General features: G+C 42.9%; 1 protein-coding gene across 3 annotated transcripts in view; it reads right to left on the reverse strand.

Annotated features, from left to right (window-relative positions):
- Positions 1 to 25406, reverse strand: part of C15H9orf153 (chromosome 15 C9orf153 homolog) — a 38919-nt gene that overhangs the window by 13089 nt on the left and 424 nt on the right. Inside the window, exon 1 of one of the 3 annotated variants that reach the window (XM_050760961.1) lies at positions 1870 to 1889. The exons of 1 other annotated variant lie outside the window; for it this stretch is intronic. The gene's annotated coding sequence lies outside the window, so the exon portion shown is untranslated. Of the gene's footprint in view, positions 1 to 1869; positions 1890 to 20562; positions 24353 to 25406 lie in introns of those variants that run through there. One more of the 3 variants, XM_050760959.1, reaches the window with a different exon arrangement.

Consider the following 25406-nt stretch of genomic DNA (forward strand, 5'->3'; position numbering starts at 1 on the left):
TGTGGAGTATTTCCGCTCAGTTATCCTCCCTTCCCTTCCAACAACTCCTCTTTTCTTCCTTCTTGCTTCCTGTCACTCTCTTGTCTTCAGTCCCATGTTCCCCAATGGCTCCTTCCTTTCTTTCCAAATATGTAAATTTTTTTCCACTTGGGGTAATAATACAACTTCTCTTAACTGTGAACCTACCACTAACCCTGGACCCTTGTCTCTTCTTTAACTCTGAACTTGCTACATTTATATTTTCATCATATAATCTTCAGTATAATGACATTTAGTTTCTACCTGGCTGATGAACTAAAATTGAATTCTTAAAAATAATAGCAGCTTCTAAATTATCAATTCTAGTGTAGTTTTTACAGCCCTCACTTTTCTTTTTTCTTTTTAGAGACGGAGTCTGGCTCTGTCACCCAGGCTGCGGTGGCGTAGTCTTGGCTTACTGCGACCTCCGTCTCCCGGGTTCAAGCAATTCTCCTGCCTCAGCCTCCTGAGTAGCTGGGATTACAGGGATGTGCCACTCTGTCTGGATAATTTTTGTATCTTTAGTAGAGACGGGATTTTGCCATGTTGCCCGGGCTGGTCTCAAACTCCTGACCTCAGGTGATCTACCTGCCCTGGCCTTCTAAAATGCTAGGATTACAGGCATGAGCCATTGTGCCCATCCAGTTTATAAATTTCGTGACCAAACTTTCAAAGACTAACCACAATCTGCTTCTGATACTTTTCTATCATTTAAAAATATCATATTTAGGTCAGGCGCAGTGGCTCACACCTGTAATCCTAGCACTTTCGGGGGCTGAGGTGGGTGGATCACAAGGTCAAGAGAGCGAGACCATCCTGGCCAACATGGTGAAACCCCGTCTCTGCTAAAAATACAAAAATTAGCTGGGTGAGGTGGTGCATCCCTGTAGTCCCAGCTACTCGGGAGGCTGAGGCAGGAGAATCGCTTGAACCTGGGAGGCGGAAGTTTCGGTGAGCTGAGATCAAGCCACTGTACTCCAGCCTGATGACAGAGTGAGACTCTGTCTCAAAAAAAATAATAATAATCATATTTCAATGCTACCACAGTGCCATAAATGTTCTCTATACTTTAGCCAGCTGGCCTCATTTTTTTCTGAAACAATCTTCTGCGCTTCTGTGCATTCTTTCTTTGAGCCTATGCTTACTCTGATTCCCCATTTAGTCAAACAGAATGTCCTTCTTTCTCTTTTATGACAATCTAAATAAAAACAGTAGAACTGAAGTTGAAATGGAAAGAACCACAATGTTGAATAGCTATTGTGTCATATAAAAGGAAAACATAAATAACAGGAAATGAAATAAAAGCTAAAAATTATTTAGAGAGAACCCAATTATGGTGAGTCAATTTTCTGACAAAGTTGCCAAAACAATTCAATGGAGGAAAATAGTCTTTTCAATAAATGGTGCTGGGACAATTAAATATCCACACATAGAAGAATGACGTTAGACCCCTACCTCAATCCTTATACAAAATGAACCTAAAATGGATTATAGAACTAAGCATGAGAGCTGAAACTATAAAATTCCTAGAATAAAACATAGGGGTAAATGTTTGTGACCCTGGGTTAGACAATGGTTTCTTGGGTATAACATGAAAGCATAAGCTACAGAAGAAGAGAATAAGTTGGACTTCATCACAATTAAAAACGTTTGTGCTTCAGCGAAAATAGTAAAAACACCAATCACAGAATGAGAGAAAATATTTACAGATCATACATCTGACACGGAACTTGTATCCAGATGTACAAAGAACACTTAGAAATCAACAATTAAAAGACAACCCAATTGACATATGGGCAATGGGACTTCTAGTGTGGCTTCGCCTCTGGCATGCAAGGAGCTTGGAATTACCAGCAACTCTTCTTAGATCTGGCAGAGAGGTAAGGTCAGGGGGCAAATTGCTGACCTAAAATTGGAGAAACAGAAACAGACAGGTAAATACAGGGAATTGCAGCTTACCGCAGTAGGAAGCTCCCTGAGAACAGGGCAGAAACTTCCAGAAGAGCCAGTACAGGATCATGTTCAACTTTCCACAAAAAATTATAAGGCAAAAAATAGAGTTTGAAGAGACAGAGCAAGCATCAGAACTAGATTCAGATATGGCAGGGATGCTGGAATTACCAGACTGTGAATGTAAAACAACCATGATTAACGTGCTAAGGGCTCTCATGGGAAACGTAGACAGCATGCAAGAACAGACAGGTAATATAAGTAGGAGATGGGAATTCTAAGAAAGAATCAAAAAGAAATGCTAAAGGTCAGAAACACTGTCACAGAAATGCAGAATGCCATTGATGGGCTCATTAGTAGACTGGCTGTGGCTGAGGACAGAATGTCTGAGCTTAAGGATATCTCAACAGAATGTTCCAAACCTGAAAAATCAACCCACAAAAGGCTAGGTGTGGTGGCTCATGCTTGCAATCCCAGAACTTTGGGAGGCTGAGGCAGGTGGATCACGAGGTCAGGAGTTGGAGACCAGCCTGACCAACATGGTGAAACCCCCTCTCTACTAAAAATACAAAAATTAGCCGGGCGTGGTGGCACGTGATACTAGGGAGGCTGAGGCAGGAGAATCGCTTGAATCCAGGAGGTGGAGGTTGCACTGAGCCAACATTGCGCCACTGCACTCCAGCCTGGGTGACAGAGCAAGACTCCATCTCAAAATAAAATAAATAAATAAATAAATAAATAAAAGAGAGAAAAAAACACTGGAAAAAAATGGTAACAGAATATCCAAGAATTGTGGGACGATTACAAAAGGTATAACATATGCATAATGAGAATACCAGGAGAAGAAAGAAACAGAAGCAACATTTGAAGCAATAATGACTTAAAATTTCCCCAAATTAATGTTGTACACCAAACCACAGATCCAAGAAGCTCAGAGAACATCAAATAAGTTAAATGCATAAAACCCCCAAAACAAAAAACTTCACATAGGTATATCATATTCATACTGCAGAAAACCGAAGATAAAGAAATCTTGAAAGAAGCCACAGGAAGATTAGAAATAATTATTTGCTATAAATAGCAAAGATAAGAATTAACTCTTCCTTCTCCTCAAAAAGCATGCAAAGAAGCAGAGAATGGAATGAAATGGTTCAAGTGTTGAGAGAAAAAAAAACCCCACCAGCCTAGAATTCTGTATTCTGTGAAATTATCCTTCAAGAGTAAAAGAGAGAGACGACCAGGCGTGGTGTCTCATGCCTGTAATCCCAGCTCTTTGGGAAGCTGAGGCAGGTGGATCACGAGGTCAGGAGTTCGAGACCAGCCTGGTCAACATGGTGAAACCCTGTCTCTACTGAAAATACAAAAAGTTAGCCGGCATAGTGGCATGCACCTGTAATCCCAGCTACTCAGGCAGCTGAGGCAGGAGAATCGCTTGAACCCGGGAGGCGGAGGTTGCAGTGAGCCGAGATCGTGCCATTGCACTCCAGCCTAGGTGACAGGGCGAGACTCCAACTGAGAAAAAAAAAAAAAAAGTAAAAGAGAGGTACTTTCTCAGGCAAGCAAACATTGAGGGAATGTGTTGCCAGTAGACCTGCCTTGCAAGAAATGTTAAAGAAGTTCTTCAGAGAGAAGGAAAATTATGTAGGTAAGAAACTCAGATCTACATAAGGAAGTGAAACGTATTAGAGAAGGAGTAAATGAAGATTAAAATAAAAGTGTTTATTTTTCTTATTCTTAATTCATGAAACAGATAACAGTTTGTTCAAAATAATAATAGCAGGCTGCACTAGGTGGCTCATGCCTGTAATCCCAGCACTTTGGGAGGTGGAGGCAGGAGGATTGCTTAAACCTAGGAGTTTGAGGCCAGCCTGGGCAATATTGGGAGAACCTGTCTCTAAATAAAAAACAAAACAAAATATAATAGCAAGAATGTATTCAAACAATTACAGCTTATTATAAAATGAAACAAATGACAACAATGATACAAAGAACAAGAGGAAATAATTAGGAGTATTTTGTTATTATAAGGTACTCACACTGCCTGCAAGGTGTATAGTGTAATTTAAAAGTGGACTTGGGTTAGTTGTAAACATATATTGCAAACTCTAGGGCAACCACTAAAAAGTAAAAAAGAAATATAATTGATATGCTAAGAAAGGAGAAAAACTGAATCATATAAAATGGTCAATTAAAACTACAAAAGGCAGAAAGTGTGAAAGACAAAAATAGAAACAAGGAACAAGGGCAAAAAATAAAAAACAGTAAAACATTTGGTAAATATTAATACAAATCCATCACAATCACTTTTAATGTCAGTGGTCTAAATACACTAATTAGAAATAGAAAGTGTCAGAATGGACCAAAAAGAAGACCCAATTAATTATATGTTGTCTACACACTTTGTTATTTACTTTTTTAAATGAGATAGGGTCTATGTTGCCCAGGCTGGTTTCAAACTCCTAGGCTTAAGCAATCCTCCTGCCTCAGCCTCCCAAGTAGGTGGGACTACATGTGTGTGCCACTGTACCTGGCCAGAAACACACTTTAAGTATAAGAACTCTTACAGATCAAAAGTAAAGAGATATTATCCTTATTAATCAAAAGAATATAGGAGTAGTTATATTGATTTCAGACAGAGCAGACTTCAGAGCAAGAAAATGTATCAGGGATGAGGAGGTGCTTTACATAATGATAAAGGGGTCAATACATAACAATTTGTAACATGTATGCACCTAACAACAAAGTGTCAAAACATGTGAGGCAAGCCAGGCATGGTGGCTCATGCCTGTAAACCCAGCACTTTGGAAGGCCAAGGTATCACCTCAGTTCGAGACCAGCCTGGCCAGTATGGCAAAACCCTGTCTCTACTAAAAACACATTTAAAAAATTAGCCAGGTGTGGTGTTGGGCACCTGTAGTTAGTCCCAGCTACTTGGGAGGCTGAGGCAGGAGAATAGGTTGAATCCTGGAGGCAGAGGTTGCAGTGAGTGGAGATCACACCACTGCACTCCAACCTGGGTGACAGAGAGAGACTCCGTCTCAAAAAACCAGAAACCAAAAAACAAAAAACCCAAAAGCAACCATGTGAGGCAAAAACTGATAGAAGTACAAGAAGAAATAGATGGATCCACTATTATAGTTGGAGACTTTAATACCCCTCTATCGAAAATGGACAGATCCAGCAGGCAGAATATCAGTAAGGACATAGCGGAACTCAACGGCGCCCTTAGTCAACTGGATGTAATTGACATCTATAGACTACTACTTCATCCAGCAATGGCAGATTACACATTCTTCTCAAGATCAAGTCCACATGGGACATTCACCATGATAAACCAGACCCTGGGCCATAAAACACACATGAATTGAATTAATTTAAAGGAATAGAAAATCATACAATGTCTGTTCTCATACTACAGTGGGGTTAAGCTAGATACCAATAACAGAAAGCTGGAAATTTTCAAAATACCTGGAACATGATCTTGTTTTTGTTTAAAATATACCTATAGTGAAGGCTTATATATTCATTTTAAATTATGGAAGGACATACCCCAAGAGTGGGACTGCTCAAACAGTAGTCCCTAAGAGTATGGGTTACAGTGGAACTTTTACTTTCCTTGTATCTTTAAATTTTTCTTTCATGAATTAGCACGGTAAGTAAAGAAGTAATTCCAAGTTGAATGAGAGAGGTTAGTATAACAAACAGCAGAGATATGTGCTGAAATAGATCTCCAGAGATGTAAAAAAGGTCTTATGTAGAATAGAAAAAAATAAGAAACAATGTCCAATGAGGGGCTCATAACTGAACAAATTTGGGGAAATTACAAAACTGTACAGAAATATTTAATAACAGGAAAATTTTAAAATAATATTTATACTAAACAAAAAGATATTATAAGAAACTATCTATAATTCTATTTTTCTAAAAAAAAAATCATATATGGGCCAGGTGCGGTGGCTCACGCCTGTAATCCCATCACTTTTGGAGGCCAGAGAGGGCTGATCTCGAGGTCAGGAGATCGAGACCATCCTGGCCAACATGGTGAAACCCCATCTCCACTAAAACACAAAAAATTAGCCATGCGGCCGGGCTCGGTGGCTCACATCTATCATCCCAGCACTTTAGGAGGCCAAGGCGGGCGGATCACGAGGTCAGGAAATCGAGACCATCCTGGCTAACACGGTGAAACCCTGTCTCTACTAAAAATATAAAAAATTAGCCGGGTGTGGTGGCAGGTTCCTGTAGTCTCAGCTGCTGGGGAGGCTGAGGCAGGAGAATGGCATGAACCCAGGAGGCGGAGCTTGCAGTGAGGCAAGATCGTGCCACTGCACTCCAGCCTGGGTGACAGAGCAAGACTCTGTCTCAAAAAAAAAAAAAAAAAAAAAATTTGTCAGGTGTGGCAGTGCATGCCTGTAGTCCCAGCTACTTGGAAGGCTGAGACAAAGGAATCGCTTGAACCCGGGAGGAGGAGGTTGCAGTAAGCTGAGATTGCGCCACTGCACTCCAGCCTGGTGACAGAGTGAGACTCTGTCTCAAAAAAAAAAAAAATATATATATATATACACACACACACATATATGTATATACATAGAGATATATACTCATATATATGAGTATATATGAGTGTATGTGTGTGTGTATATATATATGAGATTCACTTAAAATGTTAACAGTTCCATCTAGTGGTAAGATTATGAGAAATTTGTCTCTTCTTTCTTACAATTCTTTACACTTTTATATATTGTACAATGAAGATTACTTTTGCAATTAAAAAAGACACATATTTAAATCAGCAGAAAGAAAAAAAAAGACATGAAGGCAGCTGTCTGTAGAAATTACACATCATGGGAGATTGCTTATAATGTTTCACTGAAGAATTATAGTTTAGGGAAGTCCAAATAAGGTGGCTTATTGCACTCCCTGAAGGGCCTGGGTGGCTGGACTGGGGCTCAGCAGCGAACCCTTACAGCCTGCCTGGGGCTGGAGGGGTAATGGGAAGTGAGTGCCAATGGGCAACATATTTCTTTTGGGGATGACAGAAAAGTTCTCAAGTTAGATTGTGGTGTTGGTTGAACAACTCTGTGAATTTACTAAAAATAATTGAATTGTATGCTAAAAAGAGTTTTATCTTATGTAAATTATAACTAAATAAAGCTGTTTTTTAAAGGAAACAAAAATCTAGTCAGTTACATTGTGATCTGCTTGAAGGAAAACTATGTTAACAGAAGGACCTGCCTGGTACGTATAAAAGGGAATCTGGGCTGTTAGAATTTCGCAAGGATGCACCCAGCACCACTCAGGGTAAGAGACCCCGATGGTGGGGCAGTTCAGTGCCCTGAGCATTATGTGTCTTATAATGAAGGCACCAGTGCACACAAACTCAATGATACTGACCACTGCTAAGAGCTATGAATACTAACTGATACTCTGTGAACATTTCTATATGCCTTTATAATCATGTGGTTCTAAGAACTTAAATGTATTATCCCATTTGATCCACTCAACAACGTTCTGACACATGTACCATTATAATCCCCATTTTACATTTGAAGAAATCGAAACACAGACAGGGTAAGCACCCCTTCCCTAGCACAATAGAGCTAATAAGTAGCAAATCTGAGATGAAACCAGTAGTTTGACATCAGAACCCACAGTTTTATATATTATGCTATCGTGGATAAATATGATCTTGTCACACATACATTTTTCACTGCAATTTAATTTGCTGTTTTCTTTTTCTTTTTCTTTTTTTTTTTTTTTTTGCAACAGAGTCTTGCTCTGTCACCCAGGCTGGAGTGCAGTGGCGCTATCTCAGCTCACTGTAACCTCTGCCTCCCGGGTTCAAGCGATTCTCCCACCTCAGCCTCTCAGGTAGCTGGGACTACAGGTGCACACCACCATGCCCAGCTAATGTTTGTATTTTTAGTAGAGATGGGGTTTCACCACGCTGGCCAGGCTAGTCTTATGTTACATATTTCTCCTCCCTTCCCTCAGAGGAGGGAAAGATGTAACCTCTCGCCTCTCTCCCCTCTTCTCTCTCTCTCCCTGCCACCTCCCAATTTTAATCAGCAGTGCCAATTCAGGTAGACAATGTCCAACTTCAATAGCCAATCTTGCAACTCTCTATACATAGAGTCAAAGCAATAGCTAAGCTAATAGCTAATAGCTGGCGTGGACCCAGGAGGTGGAGCTTGCAGTGAGGCGAGATTGCGCCACTGTACTCCAGCCTGGGCGACAGAGCGAGACTCCGTCTCAAAAAAAAAAAAAATTGCTGAATGCATGCTAACAGTAATTGTACAGTATGAGCCCACCATATAAAAAACGAAGCCAAATATGTATTTTATGTAGGAGAGAAAACACGTTTGTCTATCAAGTGAGAATCTATGCATAGTTGTGAATCCACAGAGCATCCTCTGGAAGGACACACAGCACTTTTTTTTGATGGAGTCTCACTCTGTCACCCAGGCTGGAGTGCAGTGGCGTGATCTCAGCTCATGGCAATCTCCACCTCCCAGGTTCAAGTGATTCTCCTGCCTCAGTCTCCTGAGTAGCTGGGATTACAGGTACCCACCACCACGCGTGGCTAATTTTTGTCTTTTTAGTAGAGATGGGATTTTACCATGTTGGCCAGACTGGTCTCGAACTCCTGACCTCAGGTAATCCACCCGCCTGGGCCTCCCAAAGTGCTGGGATTACAGGCGTGAACCACCACGCCCGGCCCCACTGGCCACATCTTAATAGAAAGGACTGAGCAGGAAGGCACAAAAGTGGGGCTTTGGCACTTTACTATTTCGAATGTTTTCCACTATTTGGATTTGTTTTTTACAGAAAGCATGTGTTCCTTCGATGTGTTGCAGACCAGGCTGCCTTCCTGTTTTGAGGAGAAATTAGTCTCTATGGAAAGTGTCTGTCGAGTTACTATTATACTCAGTCCCATGACAGACCCTTTGGGAAAATGAAACAATATTTGAAGCAATTCCTACTCTCGAGAGTATTTTTCGAGATAGATAAGTGGGCACAGGGGATTTTCTCTCTCCCTCCTGAATTCAACATGATGATAGAGAATAAATTAGATGTTCAAGTATAAACCTTCCACTACAACAGAAACAACTGTGGTATAATTTGAAATATATTTGGTCTCTATCCCAAGTTCTGGCCATAGAGCACCTAAAACCCCTGCTTTTTTTTTTTTTTTTTTTTTTTTTTTTTTTTTTTTTGAGACAGCGCTCTTGTTGTCCAGGCTGGAATGCAATGGCACGATCTCCGCTCACCGCAACCTCCGCCTCCCGGGTTCAAGCAATTCTCCTACCTCAGCCTCTCAGACCCTTAACTATGATCCCCCAGGCTCTAGCCACCTAACAGGTGACAGAACTGCATTTAGCAAGCCACATCACCTGAATCTAACATTGAGAGTTCAGATTCACTTTCTTGCAGGCTTCCAGCACCATCTGGCTACATTGTTGTTAGGCTTTTCTAATAACAACTGGTCCCCATACTCACAGACAGTTGCTTTGCAACTACCATATTGCATCAATGTCACATTGTCACATTTCTGAAAAGCAGGCTGCACCTCACAATCAATCGGTCTCACAGTTGATGCTGGCCCAGTGGCCTCCAGACTAGTTCCTATGACCTAGATCTGCATGAAATTAGACATAGTTGTTCATAAGGCCATCCATTCACCTTATATACACACATATTATGGAGAGTACAGGTTGAGTTTAATTGCTGTTTCAAGTGCTTTCCAGATCTGTACCATGAAATATGGTAACCACTAGCCAAATGTGGTTACTGAGAGCTTGCAGTGTGAGTAGTCGAAATTGACATGTGCTGAAGTATGAAAACAGAATGAAAAGTATCTCCTTAGGGATTTTCATATCAATTACATACAGAAAAGATAATATTTTAGATACACTGAGTTAAATAAAATATAGTGTTAAAATTAATTTTGCCTGTATCTTTCACCTTTTCTCTTTCAAAATAATTTTTGTGTGTGTGTGTGTAGAGACAGGGTCTTGCTTTGTTGCCTGGCTGGTCTCGAACTCCTGACCTCAGGTGATCCTCCCATCTCAGTCTCTCATAGTGCTGGGATTACAGGTGTGAGTCATTATGCTGGCCTCGTTCACCTTTTCTAAGCTGGCTATCTGGAAGATTTAAAATCACACAAATGACTTGCATTCTATTTCTATTGGACAATGCTGATCTCAAAGATAATACTGATTTAGTAGTGGTCATGATAGACACTGAATAAGGCAGTGGATGTATGATAAAAATAAATGCCTAAATAAATCTAAAAGAGCTCTTCTTCTCTAAAACAAAATAGATATAAAATAAAAATTTTAAGTGATTACAGAGCATGTCAGAGTTTAAATGGGAGTGTTTTCTTTCTTGGTGAATGAATAATTATAAAGGTCTGTGAGCCCCAAACCCAGATGAAGAATGTTGGGAACACCACTGAAGCCTTCTGTCTCCATCCTCAGTTCCATCTTTCTTCCTCCCTAATCCCAGGGATAACCACTGTCCCGAATTTTGTGTTTAGCATTCTCCTTTTCTATTTCCATTTTTCACATGTGCATGTATCCCTGACAACATACTATATCGTCATTTCTGCATGTGTTTGAACCTTATGTAAACAAAAGCATCCTATAGATTTCTCCTCAAACTTACACCTCTCTTTTTTTGAGACAGAGTTTCACTCTTGTCGCCCAGGCTGGAGTGCAATGGCACAATCCCAGCTCACTGCAATCTCCGCCTCCCAGGTTTAAGAGATTCTCCTGCCTCAGTCTCCTGAGTAGCTGGGATTACAGGTGCCTGCCACCACAACCAACTAATTTTTGTGTTTTTAGTAGGGATGGGGTTTCGCCATGTTGGCCAGGCTGGTCTTGAACTCCTGACCTCAGGTGATCCACCCACCTTGGTCTCCCAAAGTGCTGGGATTACAGGCATGAGTCACCGTGCCCAGCCACATCTCCCTTTTAAAAATTTTATTTTTAATCATGGTAAAATACATACCACAAAATTCACCATCTTAACCATTTGTAAGTGTAGTATTCAGTAGTGTTAACTGCATGTGCATCATTGTGTAACGAATCTCCAGAAGCCTTTCATCTTGTAAAACTGAAATGTTATACTCACTGAAAAACTCCCACTTCTCCCGTCCCCCTAAACCCTGGCAGCCACCATTCTGCATCCTGTCTCTGAGTGTGACTACTCTAGGACCCTCATATTAGTGAAATCATACAGTATTGGTTTTTTGGGGACTGGCTTATTTCACTTAGTACGATATCCTCCGGGTTCATCCACGTTATAGAGTAATACTCCACTGTGGGTTGCACACCTCATTTTGTTTATCCATTCATCTGTGGAGGGAAAAGTGAGTAGCTTTCACCTCTTTGGGATTGTGAATAAAGCTGCTCTGAAGGTATATGCTTCCTATTTTTAGTGTCACCTGGAATTCGGTTTTCTTTTTTACTTGCCTGCAAATCACTCTAATTGATCTATTCAGGGCATCAGCACAGAATTCTAGGCAAGTAAAAAGAAAAGATTTATCACAGTTCTCAAAGTAAAAACATGACTTTACAAATGATGGTTTCCTGTGAGAGGAGATGCTCACATTCCTGTTTTCCGCTAAGGAATTCTGATGATACTTGGGCACTGGGTCAGTTTGTCAGTTTCCACATCCCACAGCTTTCTTTTCACCTTATTTCTATTAATTTACAAAACCTCAGCTCCCAGTTATAAGTCTCCTGCAGTGACAGCTAGTGTTTGGTGGCCCTGCCAGGTGGCTTACAATTTACTCATGTGACAAACATGCCACCGAGTTCTCTACAAAAGCAAACATTACGGGGTGATTTCCCTCTGAAGTCTCCTCTCACTGCCATGTCACGTTCATCTGCTGAGCAGTTGATCGTCTCAGCTGAGGACAGCTTGGCAAAGAGATAATAAATCCATGCTTGGTTGTATTTGCCTTGGAAAGATTTTTTTCAGGTTCTCTTGCAGCATTTGAATGTAATTTTAAAGGACACTCAATCACATGCCACTGATTTCTGTCCCTGAGGGGTGAAGGAGTTTACTAAGGATTTGGAAAAAGTGAAGCCCTCTGCAGTGCAACCATTGTACTACAGCTTGGACTTCCTAAGACAGCCTGACACGGCATCTTCCACATTAATAGTGCAGACTTTTCGGTCCTGACAAGTAGGGTCAGGCTATAGAAGGTCATGATTACTTGGTGAAGACCCTCGGTGCCGCAAGCAGCCACTTAAAGCAGCCAAACTGGACTCGTGAATTAACACATGAAATAATTTTTTAAAAAATCTCATTTGCATTTCAAAAACCTTAACAAGTACTACTTTTCTCTCAACATCTAATTGTCCTGAGCATGAAAACAGGGTATAAAATGTATATGTGTTATTTAAATAATAAAAATACAAGCCACAAATAATAAAAATGCACTCACCAATGGGTTAACAAACAGTATCATGAGACCTCCGGATGGCCATCTGCAAGTGAATCCCCTCCCTCCAACCACAGGCTACCCCATTCTCAGTTCTATGGGCATCATTGTCTTGTTATTCTCTGCAGTTTTGCTATTGATTTACATGTTCCTATCATGACAGTATTTACTTTTGAAAATGGAGTAGCAAGACGTGGATGAAAGGGAAAACAACGTTTCCCAAGCTAGAATCAGGCTCCCAGGGGACAGAGATCTGCACAGAGGCAGGTCCCCATCTGGCTTCCACTTCCTGCGAGTTCACACAGGTCTCTTTGGGGAAGCCAAAGGGCAAAGTTGTGACTTAGCCCTGGATAACAGCCCCACTGTTGGGACGTCTGGTAGGACTCCACAGTGGGCCAGAGACAGCAACCCAGCCAAAATGCAGTCCGGGAACGGCACTGCTCTACACTGTTTGTATTTTCTGTAATTTTTGCTCCCTATGGCCAAGTATCAAATCTCAGGAGGAGATCAAAGCAGAGCTCTTTGGGGTATAATGAATTCTGTCTTTTTGCTCTCTCTCTCTGTCTCTCTGTCTCTCGCTCTGTCTCGCTTTTTTTTTCCCACCAGGTTGCCAGGCTGTCGTTTTCTTGTGCACATTCCTCTGCTTTATCTTCTAACCTTCCTATTTTGTTTTCATTCACTTAGCTTGTAAGAGTTGTTTTTAGGCTGGGCGTGGTGGCTCACATCTGTAATCTCAGCACTTTGGGAGGCTGAAGCGGGTGGATGGCTTGAGCCCAGGATTTTGAAACCAGCCTGGGTAACATGGCAAAAACCTGTCTCTACAAAAAACACAAAACTTAGCCAGGCAGAGTGGTACGCCCCTAGTCCCAGCTACATGTGAGGCTAAGGTGGGAGGATCCATTGAGCCCTGGAGACTGAGGCTGTAGTGAGCCATGATCATGCCTCTCCACGCCAGCCTGGACAACAGAGTGAGACCCTTTCTAAATAAATAAGAAGATTTAAAAAGAGCTGTTTTTATCCCGAGTGTTCCTTTTCCTGTCATTCATTCACGTTTCATGATGCAAAATTATCTTCTCTTATCCCTCAATGATACTCTGATTGTTCTTTTGAAGTTTTCTTCTGCCAACATAGTCTATCTTTTTTGTCCCTGTTTGTTTTGGTCCCTACTTTCCATTATAAAGGCAGTCCTCTGATGGTGTGGGGATCATTGGTCGTCTGCTCAGTGAGAGTGAAACGCTAAAAAGCTGGCGGGAGGCTCTGCGCACGTTGTTGGGACTCACAGACTTTGGGTGAATCCTTTGGGGGAGGGTCCCTTGATGTGATGAGTATCTTTAGGTTTTTACTGAGCTGGTAGGATTTCCCGGAGATTTCCATTTGTCTGCACTGAGGGTAGAGGTTGCACTCATTATTTATTTGCACAAATTATTTATTTGTTTTTTCTACTTTTTGTTTTGAGACAGTCTCTCTCTGCCGCCCAGGCTGGAGCGCAGTGGCACGATCTCGGCTCACTGCAAGCTCCGCCTCCCGGGTTCACGCCATTCTCCTGCCTCAGCCTCCCAAGTAGTTGGGACTACAGGCGTGAGCCACTGCAGCTGGCCAAATGTTTAATAATAATTGTTTTTTAGAATATGTTTACTTAGAAAAGTTTTATCAAATCTTTTTGTTAATAAAAACTCCTAGAGTTTTGCTAAGCTAAATTAAATAATGGATATTCATTAGCTATCTAGATGATACCCAAATACGATATAATGCCAAGATATTAATGATTAAATGAGTTTAAGCTCCTATAATTTTGGCTTCCTATTTTAGAGAAATAAAACTTATTTAGATCTGTTAGTAAATATGTCCTGTTTCACACTGAAATACTGTTTTGTTAGAAAGCCTATGTTTCTAAAAATAATAAAATGTGTATCATAAATTGTTAGTATGTGACTAACAGTTAAAATTGCTTACTTTCTAGGTTTTCTAAGAGTTAACATCGTAATTAATATATATATAAACTAAAACTACCGAGTATAAGATAAACAATTTTGAATGCACAGTGTAATAAGAAAAGTAGAATGTGGTTTTGGAAAAAAATTATAAAACATCATAAGAATGTGGTTTTTGAGGGCCGGGCGCGGTGGCTCACGCCTGTAATCCCAGCACTTTGGGAGGCCGAGGCGGGCGGATCACAAGGTCAGGAGATCGAGACCACGGTGAAACCCCGTCTCTACTAAAAATACAAAAAATTAGCCGGGCGCGGTTGTGGGCGCCTGTAGTCCCAGCTACTCGGGAGGCTGAGGCAGGAGAATGGCGTGAACCCGGGAGGCGGAGCTTGTAGTGAGCCGAGATCGCGCCACTGCACTCCAGCCTGGGCGACAGAGCGAGACTCCGTCTCAAAAAAAAAAAAAAAAAAATGGTTTTTGTTAAAGCGAATATAATTGTGTCAGTTTAGAGGTTTTGAAAGTCTTTTTTTTAATTAAAGGAATAAAAAATAGATAAACCTAAATGGAAATAAAAAATTGGAGAAAGAAAGAATAAAAAAATTGTAAGAGGTTAAAAAAGGTTTATGGAAATCTTATCATGTGTGGTCAAAACTGATTACAATTGAATGGATCTGTTTATCAGGTTTTATTAAAGTTAGTTTTAGCCTTAATACACTGATGCAAAGGCAAAATTCGGTTTCCTCTTTTAAACAAGATTTCCAGGTAGTATTAACAAGAGATAGTAAAAGGTTTTTCTTTAGCTTTTAGGTAAACTAAACACACACACACACACACACACACACACACACACACACGAGAGAGAGACAGGAGATGGGGAGAAGACGGAAGACGAGACAGATTCGGAGACAGATTCTGTTGGTCTCATGCTGTCATTATTTGGTCTTTTTTGTTTTGTTTTGAGATGGAGTCTCACTCTGTTGCCGAGGCTGGGGTGCAGTGGCGCCATCTTGGCCCACTGCAACCTCTGCCTCCTGGGTTCAAGTGATCTTCCTGCCTCAGCTTTGAAAGTAGCTGGGATTACAAGTGTGTGCCACCACAACCAGCTCATTTTTGTATTTTTAGTAGAGACAGAGTTTAGATTAGAACAACTAGTTTATAGATAGAACATTCCAGACGTTAATCTTTGTTTTTCTTCTGTAGAAATGCCTCTTATTAAAGATCTGTTTACCTGCATAGTATAGAGAAGCCTAGCCCATCTGCAATGCCAACTTCTGGAATGGGAGAAAATGGTTTCACTGAACTGATCTATTCTCAGAACCAAGAGATTTGGCCGGGCAGTGACTCACACCTGTAATCCCAGCACTTTGGAAGGCCAAGATGGGTGGATCACCTGAGGCCAGGAATTTGAGACCAGCCAGCCAGCCTGGTAAACATGGTGAAACCCCGTCTCTACCAAAAATAGAAAAATTAGCTGGGCATGGTGATGCATGCCTGTAGTCCCAGCTACTCAGGAGGCTTAGGTGGGAAAATGGCTTGAACCCAGGAGGTGGAGGTTGCAGTGAGCTGAGATCCGGCCACTGCACTCCAGCCTGGGTGACAGGGAGAGACTGTCTCAAAAAAAAGAAAAAAAAAAAAAGAGAAAGAAATAAGAGACTAATTCAAGAATATATGGACAATATATTTAAATTTGCTCTTTTTCGCTTGTCCCAAATTTTTCCCACTCCTTTGCCTATCTCTAACAACTTCTAACCCAAATCTCTGTAAAGCCATGAACATAGCTTTTAATATGTGAAAGTTTTTTAAAGTTTTGAAATAGGACTGACAGAAATAGAAGCAGTTTTACCCCCAAAATATCCTTCTTTGATATATTTTGAGGTGTCTGTTCAGAGAACCAGCAAACAGAAGTAGCCCTGCAAAGCTGTCTTTCGTGGGGAGATTTGTATCTGTATGGAATCTGCCTTGATGCAGCCTGGCTTCTTCTGAGCCTTGTTTGATCTAGGAAAGATTGACACCTGAGAGTTTGACACCTTTGAAGGTTGGAAACATTTACCATCTATTCTTTCTGAAGGCTGCTACCTGTGAGGCTTCATCTACATAGCAAGACCACCTTTGCTAGCCAGGCCTCCTCTTCTCTCCCTGCCATAACCTGTCATGCACCATAACCTGATTTACCACCATAACTTGTTTTGGGCCGTTCTCTGAGCTCTCATTCTGTTGGTAACCTCAAGATGGTATGTAAGCCTCTGTACCCCCACTGGGCGTTTGGAGTAATCACTCTGTGGTTCTTTCCTTTGTGCACATTATAAAAGTCACACTCCTTTTCTCCAATAAATCTGCCTTTTGTGAGTTATTTTTTTCAGCAAACCTTCAGAGGGCAAAAAGGACATTTTTCCCTTGGCTCCTGCAGGTGTATTGTTTTTTGAGCCCTAACAAGCTCTCATCTGGCCAGGTTTTTGTTGTTGTCGTTGTTTTCTTGCTTTTTTTTTTTTTTTTTGAGATGGAGTCACGCTCTGTTGCCCAGGTGGGAGTGCAGTGGCACTATCTCAGCTCACTGCAAGCTCTGCCTCTCAGGTTCACACCATTCTCCTGCCTCAACCTCCCGAGTAGCTGGGACTACAGGTGCCCGCGGCCACACCTGGCTAATTTTTTGTATTTTTTAGTAGAGATGGGTTTTCACTGTGTTAGCCAGGATGGTCTTGATCTCCCGACCTCGTGATCTGCCCGCCTGGGCCTCCCAAAGCGCTGGGATTACAGGCATGAGCCACCGTGCCCGGTCCCTGGCCAGGTCTTATACTTTGCTCAGGGGACTTGGGGAAGGAGAACTTTGATTTAATCTAACACGTTTTTCAGATGTTCATTGTGGTACTTACTCACTTTCACTTTTCAGCTGCCTCTGTAAGATCATCACACCTGCAGATTTGCTTGACGCAGTGAGTCCTGGTTGCCATCCTACATCATTCTGGAATCATGAGCGCTATGTGTGTTCATAGATGATTCTGATGTGTGGAATATCCACTAATGTCTCCATCATTATTTTAGGTTTCAATGAATACTTTTGAGCCACTGATTCAATCTAATATGACCCAATAGCAATGATAAAGACTGTAGATTTACTAAACAGAAATAAGCAAATGTTGTGAAACATATATTAACCAGAATGAACTGTATCCTGTTAATTGAATGTTATTTAAGAACATTTGATTAATATCATCTTCGTGGAAAATGCTCAACATTTAAATATGCAGGGCTATTAGGAACAAAATGAGATTTCTGGGAAATCATTACTTTGTTACATTTTCAATTTATGAAGTGTGACTACAACTGTTTCATTTGGGAAAGTAGCTCAGAGCGGTCGGAAGAATCTGAGGAATGCAAAATTTATCAGAGAGACAGAAGAGTCTCATTAACCCTATGCACAGGGTTAATTGTTTAAAGGCATTTTGTACTTTTCTTTTATTCCCTGTAGTTTCCAGACTAGCTGATAAATTACCTAAAATGCTATGAGTTGCACAATGTGACCCTCACCCATATCTTCATGTTTCTGGAATCTGTGATACAAAGAACAACGTACAGCCAATCAATTGCTTATGCTATTTTGAGTCACCGTGGCATGCACCTGTAATCCCAGCTACATGGGAGGCTGAGGTGAGAGATCATTTGAGTACAGGAGTTCAAGACCAGCCTGGGTAACACAAGAAAACTTCGTCTCAACAAGAAGAAGAAAAAAGAAGCTTACGGTATTTTAATGAACCAATGTAAATACTTGGTAAACAACTTTAGAACTACACCTTCTTCTTTCCCTTTAAAAACCCACTTATAATTGCAGATTGGAGCATATATTCCGGGCAACTTGAATCAATGTCCCCAGGGTTGCAGTCCTCAAACTTGGCTCACATAAGCTCTCTACTTACATTAATTTTGCCTCGGCTTCTTCCTTTAGGCCTTTTCCTCTGAAACCCCAAAGCAGCTGGGCTCACTGCAGCGATTACAGGGTTCCATGTTTTGGGAGTGCTGGTCTAAGTGAGAAGACTCCTTGGTGAGGAGATGAGAGCCCACAGGAACCTGAAGATTCCCCTGCAGAATGCAGGCCTTTTGAACTCCTCCCTCGTGGCTTTCACTTGGAATCAGCTGGAGGCTCCATCAAGCCAAACAAGACAACATCTGCCCCTTTTTCAGTTCTCTCAGCTGTCACTTTTCATCTAGACTTCATCAGCTCCTCCTTCCCCAAAATGCCTAATGGGCTTTCCTGGTTGATTCCCTTGATTTCTTGCCCTTGAGTCTGGCTGTCTTCCCAGGGGAGCCGCTTGTCTGGCGTGGCAGCCGGCACAGAGTGGGCACTCAGTCATTTTAGGCCTTCTGCTCTAGTTGTCAGAGGGTGAATTGACAACACGATTGACAGGGAATGCAATTTGCTACTACTGATAACAACAATCAGAACCGAAAATATGACCATCAGCCTTAGCTCCTCAGAGAGAGGGGAAAAGTCTGTGGTCTTGGCCAGGAACAGATCAGTTGAGTGGATTTATATACCAACACAATGGATGACAAAGGTGACAGTGTCCTGTCACGATGGCTTCAGGGAATGAGCGGTGTGGGCAGCTTAAACAACCTATCTTGTGCTAACATGGAGGGAGAGAGCTCATCAATCCTGAGCAGATATTAGATGCAGAGGCCAGATTACTTTGTGTGGGTTTTATAGGTGTGCACACCAACTATTAAGGACAACCTTTATTACTAAAATTTTTATAGTACGGGCACGGTGGCTCACGCCCATAATCCCAGCACTTTGGGAGGCCGAGGGGGGCAGGTCACGGGGTCAGGAGATCAAGACCATCCTGGGTAACATGGTGAAACCCTGTGTGTACTAAAAATATAAAAATTAGCCGGGCATGGTGGCAGGCGCCTGTAGTCCCAGCTACTCGGGAGGCTGAGGCAGGAGAATCATTTGAACCCAGGAGGCAGAAGTTGCAGTGAGCTGAGATCGTGCCATTGCACTCCAGCCTGGGTGACAGAGCAAGACTCCGTCTTAAAAAAAAAAAGGAAAAATTAACTCTGTCATAGAGGATGAAACTCTCAATCCCTCCTTTGAAATAATTACTTTGAGAGAGCTTGTTTGGAGGTTCTAGCAGGGCAGTGCATCTACTCATATACCCTTGGCCAAAGAACGGCCCTCCTCTACTGGTCGTCCGCAGCGTCTGGAGGGACGCGTGATGAGGGAGGAAGGGGACAACCACCTCGCCAGCCAGATCAGACAAATTAACCCTGGCCATCAGTGGGGTGACAGATGTTGCAGCCAGATCACCCTCACATCTGGAAATAATTGATCTAAAATGCAATATTTGAAAACCTGAATTTTCTTGGGTAAGCAACTATTATATTGCTAATTTAACAAAAGGCTTTTTAAAAAAATTAATATACTTAATTTTTAGAGCAATTTTACAATTGGTTAGAAAGTACAGTGTTCCTACACCCTGCCTTGCCTGCATCATACACACAGCTTCCCCCCTTTTTTTACTACGTATGTTTGTGTGGTACATTTGTTATACTTGATGAGCCCATATCAAAGCATGCTTATTAACTAAAGCGCATACTTCACAGTTTACATTAGGGTCCATTCTTGGTGTTGGGCATTCTATGAGATGTCACAATGTGCAATTACATATATCCACTTTTATAGTATCATACAGAGCAGTGGTGTTGTTGCTTTTCTCACTCTATCACCCCAGCTGGGGTGCAGTGGCGTGAACACAGGTCACTGCAGCCTCAACCTCCTGGGCTCGGGTGATCCTCCCACTCAGCGTCCCAAGTGGCAGAGGAAAGAGAAAGGACACTGGGTGTGAGGGAGGGGTGCAAAGTCAGGACCAAGCATCCATGGGAACATGGGGAGGATGAAGGCACAGAGGCTGGGGAGAGGGCAGGGCTGTCAGCGTTGAAGGCTGGAAGGGATGAGGGTGTCTGCAGGCTCGGCACGATCAACTGGGTTCCAGCTTCTGTGACCTGCCTGGAGGAAGATGAAACAGGCTCCTCATCCTTATTGGTAAAGATAAACCCAAACCCCATCTCACCTCTCAGCTCTGGTCTTCCCACCCTGACCACTACCCACCTCACTCCATGCCTCCTTGCCAAGCCTAGGCTGGCTTAGCTTTCGCTGCTCTGTGGTCTCACAGTGCCCTGTGGCTATGGCTGTAGCTGCACTTGCCACTCTGCACTTACCACTTGTCTTACAGTTGTCTCTTCACCTGGTCATATCTGTCTTGAGTCTCTGCACTCCCAGGGCAGAGGCTGAGTCTCATTCATCCGGCAGCCCCAAGGCCCAGCCCCACTCCTAGCATGTGTCATTGCTTAGTGTTGAGTAAGTGACTGTCCATTGTGACATGTGGACATCCTCAAGGTCACATAAACACTAAGCGATGGGGAATTAGCTTGCTGCTTGGTGGGGGATGGGAGAATAATAGGTGGGAAGATGGTGGAGGACGATGGAAAGGCATTTTTAAAGAGTGAACATTGAGTAGCTGAGTAGCTGAATTGTGAATGCAATTTCTTTTTTTTTTTCTGCCTCAGTCTGTGGCTGGGACCCCAGGCGCACGCCACCACGCCTGGCTAATTTATGTATTTTTCTGTAGAGATGGGGTTTCCCCCTGTTGCCCAGACTGGCGTGAATATCATTTCTTTTCTTTCTTTTTTTTTTTTTTTTTTTTTTTTGAGACTGAGTCTCGCTCTGTCGCCCAGGCTGGAGTGCAGTGGCACGAGCTCGGCTCACTGCAAGCTCCGCCTCCCGGGTTCACGCCATTCTCCTGCCTCAGCCTCCCGAGTAGCTGGGACTACAGGTGCCGTGAATATAATTTCTAATCAGTCAAGTTTTTCCTTCTATAGACATGGGCAAAGTGCAAATAAGAAATTGAGGGAGATAATAGGAGGTAGAGCTATGCTCTTTGCACCTGGCCAGCTATGGGGAGAAGTGGACCGGGGGCTGCTTGGCCGTGCAAATTCTCTCCCTGAGCCATGCAGCTGTGCTCCAGACTCTGTCCCCACCCCTGGGAGGTCCTTGTGGCAATCACTGAAAATTTTCCTGAAACAGCCATTTCCCCAGAATGCAATCTACTGGGTATTTAGTCTAATTGAGTTAACAACTCGTGAACACTGTGGCAACATATCCATAACAAAAAACTTACCATGTTAAACCTGTTTTAGGTACACAGTTCTGTGACATTCAGTACATTCACATTGTTGTACTACAGGCACTGCCTTCCATCTCCACAGCTTTTTCGTCTTTTCCAACTGAATCTGTGTCCATGAAATTAATTTCTCACCCCCTCTCCCCAGTCAATGGACACCTGGGTTGTTCCTACCTTTTGGCTATTGTGAATAATGCTGTTGTGAACATGGATGTACAAGAAAGTTAATAATTTTAAGCAGAATTTAAGAAATACAGAAGATTCTTCCAATGAGAAAATATTTCAAAAGCCTGCCATTCAAAGGTGGTCTGCAGAGCAACGCGCTGGCTTCACTCGGGCCTTCGCTACTGATGAAGAATCTCAGGCTCTGCGCCGGACCTTTGTTATAGAATCTGCTTTTTTTTTTTTTTTTTTTTTTTTTTTCTTGAGACAGAGTTTTGCTCTGTCACCCAGGCTGGAGTGCAGTGGCGCCATCTCGGCTCATTGCAACCTCCCCACCTCCCGGGTTCAAGTGATTCTCCTGCCTCAGCTTCCTGAGTAGCTGGGACCACAGGCGCCCACCATCATGCCTGGCTAATTTTTGTGTATTTTTCGTAGAAACAGGGTTTTGCCATGTTGGCCAAGCTGGTCTCGAACTCCTGACCTCAAGCGATCCACCCGCCTCAGCCTCCCAAAGTGCTGCATTACAAGCATGAGCTACCTACTGCTCCCGGCCAAGAATCTGCTTTTTAACAAGACCCCCAGGTGACTTACTTGCACCTTAAAGTTTCAGGACTGCTTCAAGACATAGACTCCATGGAGAACAATAAACGAGTACTTTGCTTTTTATTCTATTTTTTTGAGACAGGGTCTCGCTCTGTCATCCAGGCTGGAGTGCAGTAGCACAATCTTGGCTCACTGCAACCTCTGCCTCCTGGGCTCAAGTGATCCTCCCACCTCGGCCTCCCGAGTAGCTGGGACTACAGGCATGTACCACCACAGCCGGCTAATTTTTGTATTTTTTGTAGAGATGGGGTTTTGCCACGTTGCCAGGCTGGTCTTGAACTCCTGGGCTCAGGCCATCTGCCCACTTTTGCCTCCCAAAGTGCTGGGATTACAGGTGTGAGCCAACACACCTGGCCCAACAAATGGGCACTTCGTAATGAAAAGTTTGGGAATCACTAGCTAGTGGAAGTGAAAGCAGTAACCCACCAAGGCTGTCAAGTAGGCTAGTTTTAAGCTCAGTACCACTGGTACAGAGCCCTTGCCCCACTAAAGGTTGGTGTGAAATGAAGCCTTCCCTGAACACTGCACAGCAGCGAGGGAGAAAGTGCGTCCACAGTGACCACATGGCTCTGTATTTCAGCAGAGGCTGAGGCTAGCGTGCACCTCCCTCTCTCCTACCTCTCTTGTCTGATGAGACCCACCCGGGTCCAGGAGACTGAGTTCCCACTGGGGAATGAGCTTTTCAAAACAGCTCCTCGATTAAGGCAGGTTTGTCTACAGTTAATCAGCCACTAAGAGAATGAAATTTCTCTGTATGGTTGTATTTGCAATTAATTTATGGTTCTTTTCAAAGAAGTTACTGTGGTCATTTGAGGGAAATACAGCAAACTTCCCCCAGATTTGAATATGGGACAATAACTCCCTAATTGTGTTGAAAGTCTTTCCCTAAGCTCTTGCTTTGATTGATAGCCCATTAGCATACTATCCCTTTTGGCACAAGAAAATGGCTAAAAGGGATGAGAACTACAATGTAAGAAATGTCTACTCTTAGCAGGATGCCATTTATGTGTAGTTAGCTCATCACATCCCCCTTAATTCTGAGATTGTTCTACAGAAGGTTACATGGCTACAAAATGACAGGAACCACGATTCAAATCCAGGCCCATCTCACCCCAAACCTACACCTTTCCAGGCCAGCCCCCCAGCCTGCACTGAGCTCAGGTGAGCTGTATTTGGGTTTATTCACGTCGCGTCTGCTCTAAGGCTGAAATGAGACACTGATGTTGCTTACAGCTCAGCTTAACACAGGCTTTTCCATTTCCTGATTTCTCAGGTATCAGAACGTGACAAGAAAGGCCATTTTTTTTCCCCAGTATTTCCTGCTGAGTGAAACCTAGGAAATACCAGAAATCTTAGGGACATCTGATCTTGTAGGGATTGTTCCCAACCCTTTCCTGTTTGAGAAATAACATCATTCTGGTGGGTCCGTTGGCAGAGGGCTGGGAGGCGCCCTGCAACAATGGAGCACAGCAGGCCTCTGTCCTGATGGCCTGATCCATTCAATTTAGCATCCTGATGTGGAAGAGTGGGCTTATAACTGATCATGAAAAGCCTGAGATCTGCTGCTATGCGACAGATCTGCTGGCCTACCCATCACCCAGGGGCACTGCCAAATGGCCTAACACAACGACCAGTGTTTGTGAGCAGAGTGTGGACGAATGTGGTGCAACAGACAGAATCTTCCTGGTGAGGGCTCAGGCTTGCATGACATGGTATGACATGGCCGTAGGATGGAGCCATTTTGCAAAATAATTCTGACCTGCCCAATGCTAAATGAACATTAAAGAAGCAATTGTATTCCCGTCTCCGAGAACCTTTCAATATTGTACAAGAGACAAGAACCAAAACCAAGGAACAGTACAAGTACTGCCTGTACAAATAGAAATGAGTCACAAAACACTGGCTGATGAGGCTGGGCTACACATAGAGAGAGTACCATCCTTTCTGCCTCCTAAGCCTTCCTCACATGGGTCCCTGCTCAGGTCCTATTATAGCGGGCTTTGCAGTAGCTTCCTCCTGTCCTCATCAGCCTAGTCCAGGCCACGTGACACTTCTAAATGCAATTTTCTTTTTTTTTTATTTATTATTATTATACTTTAAGTTGTAGGGTACATGTGCATAACGTGCAGGTTTGTTACATATGTATACTTGTGCCATGTTGCTGTGCTGCACCCATCAACTCGTCATTTACATCAGGTATAACTCCCAATGCAATCCCTCCCCCCTCCCCCCTCCCCATGATAGGCCCCGGTGTGTGATGTTCCCCTTCCTGAGTCCGAGTGATCTCATTGTTCAGTTCCCACCTACGAGTGAGAACATGCGGTGTTTGGTTTTCTGTTCTTGTGATAGTTTGCTAAGAATGATGGATTCCAGCTGCATCCAAGGGACTAAATGCAATTTTCTAATGAGTGCCCCTAAACACTTTCAGTGGCCCCAAGGCCTACAGAACTTGCAGAAAGCCCAAATGCCCCAGGCGTCTACCTCACCCTTCAGCCTTCATGCTCCTCTCCGGGCCTCAGTATCCTGAGTGCTTAGCTTCCCTGTGTTTTTGTTTTATTATAAGTTCTAGGGTACATGTGCACAACGTGGTTTGTTACATATGTATACATGTGCCATGTTGGTGTGCTGCACCCATTAACTCATCATTTACATTAGGTATTTCTCCTAATGCTATCCCTCCCCCGCCCCCCTCCCCATGACAGGACCTGGTGTGTGATGTTCCCTTCCCTGTGTCCAAGTGTTCTCATTGTTCAGTTCCCACCTATAAGTGAGAACACGCCCTCTGTGTTTTTTCAACCCTCTTTAGTACCATTCACTGTCTTTCCTCTTCCCGAAATCTCTCAACTAGGTGCAGGGGCCATAACCTGTAGGATACGTTTTTAGAAGCGCACTGTTAGTTCCATCAGGACATGCAGTATGGCCTAACAGCTAGGAGCACAGCATCTGGAGTCACGGGCACGGGGCGCCATTCTGACTCGGCCACTTAGTGTAACCTTAGCTATTTTATTTAAGCTGGGTTTTGGTTTATCTACGAGAAAGACAGTAGGCAGACCTGCGTTCTCAGATCGCTGAGATGACGATGTGTATTAGAACACTTCCAGGCATGCAGTGAGCAAG

The sequence above is a fragment of the Macaca thibetana genome, chromosome 15 (genome assembly GCF_024542745.1).
Source record: "Macaca thibetana thibetana isolate TM-01 chromosome 15, ASM2454274v1, whole genome shotgun sequence".
In the NCBI taxonomy this organism is placed as follows: domain Eukaryota; kingdom Metazoa; phylum Chordata; class Mammalia; order Primates; family Cercopithecidae; genus Macaca; species Macaca thibetana.